Raw genomic sequence first — 6,978 nt, 5'->3', positions numbered from 1 at the left:
ATCGCCCTCGGTCCCGGCCCTCCCGCGAGTCGGATCGCCCTCCGGCTGCGGCCGATCCGACCCGCGGTCGGGCCGATACCTCGGGCGATACGGAATACCCCGTGTTGTATTCTATATGTACATGTGCCCAGGTCGACTCATCATCTTCTAGAGTGGGAACGAGCAATCAGTTGGTGGATGGAAAATATTCGAATTATACATAACTGTGGTTTTGTAGACTTGGGTATGTTCTCTTTCACACCACAAAAACATAATGACTGAGTTCGTTAAGGATTTGTAAAGACGGTTGGACTCAAATAAATACACAACAAATCATCCGAATAGACAACAGGAAATTCCGCTTCCTGTAACTATGACCAAAGAGTCACGACATGTGCCGCAAATCGTTAGATTGACGTGAACCCCGTAACGCGAAATTGGCAAAGAGCACATGCTTTGTTTCTGCAGGCCTGCAAAAATGTGATGAAAGAAACAGGACAGGACGATAACTGCTGTTCCACCTGATTTATTGCTGTTTTGATGATGAATAAGACTTCTTGCTTGTTACACTGTGTCACCTCATTCAATTTGTGTCCTAATATTTGTCGTCTCTTACTAGTATATTCCTAATCTATGCATCTTGTTTGTTAGGGCCATTCTTTTTTTTTTTTTCGCCCTCTCGCATTAGATTTAGGGTCTCCAAAGGACGTCATCCATAAAATTTACTTGGTCTGGCCTTAGATACAATGATGAATACACAGACTGTGTGTGAAAAGTACACTTTTTTAAATACTGGGTACTCAACATGGACTAATGGCAATATTTTGTGTATTACACATGTACAGTGTATAAAGAAACTATTTTGTGTATTTTGTGATATTTTGATGAAATGGTTTTCAAGAAAATTGATTAAAGTGAACACAAAAGCAATCTTACCGAGGCCAGCTCAAGGATTTTGTATTGTCTGGTTTCATAGTGCAGTAATTTCATGCATTATAACATGCAATAAGTTATGCAGTCTGTCTATAAATACCTTTACTTCGTGAAGGAAAAAAGTTGTCCTCTTATGCAGGTAAATGGGACAAAGCAGGCAATACATTTTGTAGCTACTACATGCAAGTACCTGATACCAGCTTAGAAAACAAGAAATTGTCATGCTTTCAAGTACCAGAGTTATCAACCCAGGATTGAGGTGTTTAAAAATTGTTTTTTCCGAGAACTATCAGAGAGTGGAACTCGTTGCAACCAAGACAGTAGGGGCATCCTCACTATATAGACATCATTTTATATAGTTAATAGTGTCATAAGTAGGCATAATGTCAAATGTCAGTAGAATAAGCTGGTATAATAAGCTGAAATATACAAAGCGATGTGAACTTTTTTCTGTAACCATCAGTAAAAACGCCAATTGCGCATATAACTTTATTAATATAAGGGATGATGCCAATAGTCCACGTGGACACGTTCATGCAAGTGGAGGAAGCCTTGTCCTAAAAGAATATATGAATAAATTTTAGGCCTCTCGTTTTGTAATCCGAGAACCAATGTGACAACTTTCTATGGATAGTAGAATTCGGCAACAATAGAGACAATCAAGACCAGGGGTGTGAGCCCTGGTTACATTTTCCTAACGAACGCAAACTACGCTTAGGCTGGCAACTTATTCTACCTCTATATCCAGTATAGTTTAGCTGGTTTAAGACTACGTATACATCACGACCGAAAAGTTTGTTCAGCCCATAAGCTTTGACACGAGTGTATACCAAATTTTCCGGCCCATTTTGGTTCTCCATCGAAAGCAATAAGAATGTTTCACGTGCATACCGTAAGGATCTTCAGAATGCACCAGAATGGGCACAAATATTTGGAATGCACTGAAAATGTCTAGAATGTACACTTCTATATGTAGGAAATATACAAAGAATTCTCATTCTGTTGGCATTCTAGGTCATTCGGCCTGTCGTGTGCATGAGAAGGCGGATTAAAATTCATATTTGTCTAGAAGTTGCCATGTCAAGGGCTTTGCATATATTGTTTCGTAAGGAGATCAGAGACTGAAAGGAGCAGGACCTTGGGTATTTATAGCGTCTTCACATGTTTTTGAATTAGTTGTAAGACAGGAAAAGTGCACTACAATACGGACTGCAGAAACGTCGTGATACTTTTTTCTCGGTGTTGCAACTCAGTTTTGCTGTACACTATGACGGTAAGTGGGTTGTTTGTCCTCCTTGTTTTGGGGTCTCTGTGGCCTACGTGGATCTGTCTGAACCACACAACGCCGCGTCACATCGAACAGGCAGCTTCAAAATGTACAGTACTGAAAATGTCGTACACAGGAACAGTAGTAGACTGTTTTGGCCTGGGCCTCACAGCGCTACCAAACAACATACCACACAACACTGCACGACTGAGCGCCTCGTTCAATGATCTCCGCAACATCACACACATGCCCCCACTCCCGCAACTCTCTACACTTTACCTCACGATGAACAACATAGAGTCTTTGTGCTGGGGCTGTCTGCGAGGTTTTCCTGTTCTGGTAAATCTCTTTCTTAGAGGAAACCGTCTGCAACAGGTCAAGCTGAACAGCGTCATTGAGCATCTGCCGAAACTGAAGCTTGTAGATTTCAGTGACAACAAGATCACGTCTCTCTCTCAGTACGACCTGGGGTGGCCACAGGTGAAAGAAGTCTGGATCAATGACAACCCCTTTCACTGTGACTGCGACCTCTTCTGGCTGATTGAAAAGATGGCGTGTTTAGAAGCCTGTAAAGGAGGAAACGAGAAGGCCTGTTGTCTGTCGTGTTCAGCCTGCTTTCTTGCTAGCTACCAAAATGTCGGAGTCCTTGCGTGCAAATTTCCAAGCCAGTTTCGCCAGCTGCCTTTGTCAGAAGTGTCTAACCGGATGGCTAATTGTGAACCCACCCCAAAACTTACCACTACAATCACAGCTTCAGCCATGTCTGTTATCCAAAAGCCTACAAACCAACTGCATTGTACTGAGAATGACATCTTGTACACTTTTGCTTCGGGAAGTACACATATCCAACCTTGGGACATACATGTAGAAACATCAAAAACCAATGCCAGCTCTACAGCTCTATCAATCCATACCACCATTTCTAGTTCCATGGGCGAAGGGAATCACGAAATTTCATTTGTCTACATCTCCATTGTTATAGCTGAAATCGCAGTGACTTTTACGTCCATAGCCTGCTTCATCCGGCTTCACATGAAGTACAAACTATCCTGCACTCGCTCGAAGGCATGATTATTTCTTGATCTTTTCTGAGCTGTGTTAGATGCTTTATTTTTGTGACCAGGCAAACTGTCTCTACGGCGACGGGATCGAGTGAGTGAGTGAATGAGTGAGCGAGCGAGTGAATGAGTGAGGAGCGAGTGAGTGATTAGAGAGTGGGTGAGTGCGTGAGTGAGTGAGCGAGTGAGCGTACGTCTGTGAGTGAGTGAGTGAGTGAGCGAGCGAGTGAATGAGTGAGGAGCGAGTGAGTGATTAGAGAGTGGGTGAGTGAGTGAGTGAGTGAGTGAGTGAGTGAGTAAGTGGGTGAGTCAGTGAGCGAGCGAGTGATGAGAGTGAGTGAGTGAGTGAGTGAGTGAGTGAGCGAGTGAGAGTGAGCGGGCGAGCGAGCGTGAGTGATTGTGAGTGAGTGAGTGATGAGATAGTGAGTGAGTGAGTGAGTGAGTGAGTGAGTGAGTGAGTGCGTGGGTGCGTGCGTGCGTGCGTGAGTGAGGAGTGAGTGAGTGAGTGTGTCGTTAGTAGTCGGTGGGTCTACCAGTTTATTGATTATCTTGTACATCATGCATCACGTGGGGCACAACGTGCGCACAAATGCTATGTATTCTATCCCTGAAGACCTTCCAGGAAGAAGATGATCTATTCCATAATCATCACGAGATACATCATTATCATCTCCATACCAGATACAGGACACACGGCCTCACGTGGACAGGCACAGTCTGTGGATGTGCATGATCTTACTTAATCTTAATCTTCGGCAGGAAGACTTTGGCAACCTGTGGGCTTGTATTCCTGGCAAAGGGTCTCTGGTTGCATTTGCCTGACGATCGTGGTACGATCACTGGAGGTATCTTGGGTTCATCTTGCATGTGTCGAACAAAGTTCCTTTGTTTTGTTACCAAAAAGACTGTGCTAGATTGTTATAAGCGGTTAGTTCTCCCACAGCCTGCTTGAAAACTGCAGGACGACAGCTTACGACGCATGACCGTGAACATGAAAGTAGGTCCATTATGCTCCTTGCTTTGGGATCTCTTTTGCCATGCCGTACTCACTGCCTCCCGACTGGCTGTAAGATAAAGAAGCTGATACTGCCTTTTCCTAGCACAACTGTTGATTGTAAGTACCAGGGCCTCCCCTCGGTCCCTCACGACATACCGCCAAACGCCGACCGGGTGAACCTTGTGTACAACGCCATCACAACCGTGAATACCCTGCCGCACCTCCCTCAGCTGTATTCCCTGGATCTCAGCGACAATTCCATTGAGACTGTGGTCTGGGAGTCTCTGTGCAACCTTCCTGCTCTGGGGACTCTCTACATGTGTCGCAACCGGCTTCAGTATGTGAGGCTTGACGCAGTCATTCAGTATCTCCCCAAGCTGAGGGAATGTGTACCTTGCTGAAAACAAACTCGTGTCCTGTTCTCTCTATGAGCTAGGCTGGCCGCAAATCACCTCGACAATAATCTTGGAAAACCCCTCTCCGTGTGACTGCACCTACTACGGCCTGAACTACAGAACGTGCGCGGAGAGAGGAGCCGACAAGCGCTGCTCGTCATGTTCCGCCTGCTTCTTCGTTTCGGGCCGAAAGCGTGAAGATTTCTACTGCAAGCGGCCAGACGAGGCAAGCCAGCCGCATTCAGCAAACGGGTCTACCCACCTGGCGGAATGTGAGCGCCAAAGGTCTATGACACGAGCTACAACTACAGAAGTTGATACGACAAGAGCTACAACTACAGCACATGCTCAACGCACACTGAAAAGCATTGGGTTGGGCTCTTCTACCACCAAAGATGAACCGAATCCATTACAGCCTACCGCAAGAGCCACTACTACCGTGTCAGTCATGATGGATACCAAAAAAGCGAAGATCAACGCCTCTGAGGAGAAGTCTCTCAATCTCTTCATCAATGGTTCGTACCTCAACATCACACCAACCCTACCACGGGCAGCAGTCAACACTACAAAGACACCCGACATCCAGTTCATCAGCTTGACAACCGCACCAACACACCCCACACAGACCGGAATCTCAAAGTCCTCTCCTAGCTCCACAGGCTCGAATGGCCGAGAGCTCAGCCAGATCGTTTACATCTCCATCTTCGTGGTTGAAAGCGCGCTGACCTTGATGTTCATCAGCTGCTTCGTTCGGCTAGTACGGATGAGGGGCAAAATGGGCCGCAATCGCCGTCAGGGAGTCAGCATGGGCCCCTCCATCCCTTTGCAACAGATCTCCCCACCAATACCCAACAGCGGCACTCAGCCTACAGGAGGGAGCAATCACGAGCATCTAACTGCCCCGAGTGTTGATGAGCACAGCACGGGATCTGAGGACGGTGGGCCGTACGCAACAACTACATCATGTAACCTGTACACACCGCCGCCTGATGGAAACTCAGCAAACAACAGCGCTTATACACACAAGCCTCAGCAAGCAACATCCCACATGTACAATAGTCGTGTACAAACACACAAGCCTCAGCAAGCAACATCCCGCGTATATAACATCCCTGTACCTCATGCACAACCTGAGTAAAGAACAGGGGAGAAGGCAATGTGCACGACATAGACATTATTGGTACATGATGGTACATTTAACCAACTCAAATGAACTTTCGTGCTATCATTGGTACTTGTACGATGCCAGTCTAGAACTCTCTGAACAGAAAGTCTGAGGGCATTGCACCGCCATGGTAACAATGGACGAAACATCACTGGACATTATTAGAACAGTGCTACAGTAGCACCCATCGAACTCGTACTGAAATACAGAGGGACAAGCACAAACTGGCTTTAACGGATAGCGACCAAAAAGCAAGCATAGCATCACAGCAACAGTAGGAATCTCAGAACTCTTACAGAAATGTACAGAAAAGGACAAGTACTTTTGGATGTCTAGTTGGCCACTTTTAATTCCTAGATTCGTCTGATGTGTATTGTCGACTAGACAAGTTCGGCTAAATGACAACAAAGTTGTGCTAGTTCTAAGGAAGAATCTAGGAGTTGTAAGTCTCATCGGTTCTTTCTTTCGTAGCCTTGTACAATCCTAGATGGTATCTGTACTGTGGTAGAAAACGCATTTGCTTTAGGCCCTGCTGTTAGTGTTTGAAGTAGTATGTTGCTTTCAGACGGTAAAAAGTTGCTTACGACCAAGAATATTCCTTAAGACTGTAAGAGTGTTCACTTGCTTATGGATGTACGGATGTTACTCAACAGTAAGAAGGCTGAAAGAATGTTGCTTAAGAATCTGAGAATGTTACTTTAGACTGTAATTATGTTGTTTAACAATCTAAAAATTTTGCTTAAGAAAGTAAGACTGCAAAGAACTTCGTTTCTATCACAACGCAAATGAGTCCGAAAAACTGGACGTCTGCTGTCTACAGGCGTTTCTATTAACCATGATGGTCACGTATTGTAATCAGAAAAGTGATCTGGACACACGTTGATGCTTTTTTTTAGTTTCACGTACTGTTATTCAGAAGAGTGATTCGGACATATGATTTTTTTTTTAAATTTTGTCCAGATTGGTCTGAGGCCGGTGTGAAAACAATTTTTCAGACGACCGGCACCAGAGACGATATATGAATTATGCATAACAATTTCCACGAATATTGTCTGGTGTATTTTGGTTGGACTGATCAATGTACCCTAGCACCGCCTAACAAAAGAGTCTCGACTTGTTTTGTCCTACTACAATTCAACCACTAAGAACCAAGTTATCAATAGCTATATTGAAATTATGTTGAA

General features: G+C 44.9%; 1 pseudogene; it reads left to right on the top strand.

The window, feature by feature from the left end:
* The first annotated feature begins 4,245 nt into the window (after positions 1–4,245).
* Positions 4,246–5,767, top strand: LOC109485141 (annotated as a pseudogene).
* Positions 5,768–6,978: the final 1,211 nt, after the last annotated feature.

Source organism: Branchiostoma belcheri, unplaced genomic scaffold (genome assembly GCF_001625305.1).
Source record: "Branchiostoma belcheri isolate BF01 breed outbred unplaced genomic scaffold, Haploidv18h27 scaffold73, whole genome shotgun sequence".
In the NCBI taxonomy this organism is placed as follows: Eukaryota; Metazoa; Chordata; class Leptocardii; order Amphioxiformes; family Branchiostomatidae; genus Branchiostoma; species Branchiostoma belcheri.
This window is presented reverse-complemented; position numbering and strand designations above follow the sequence as displayed.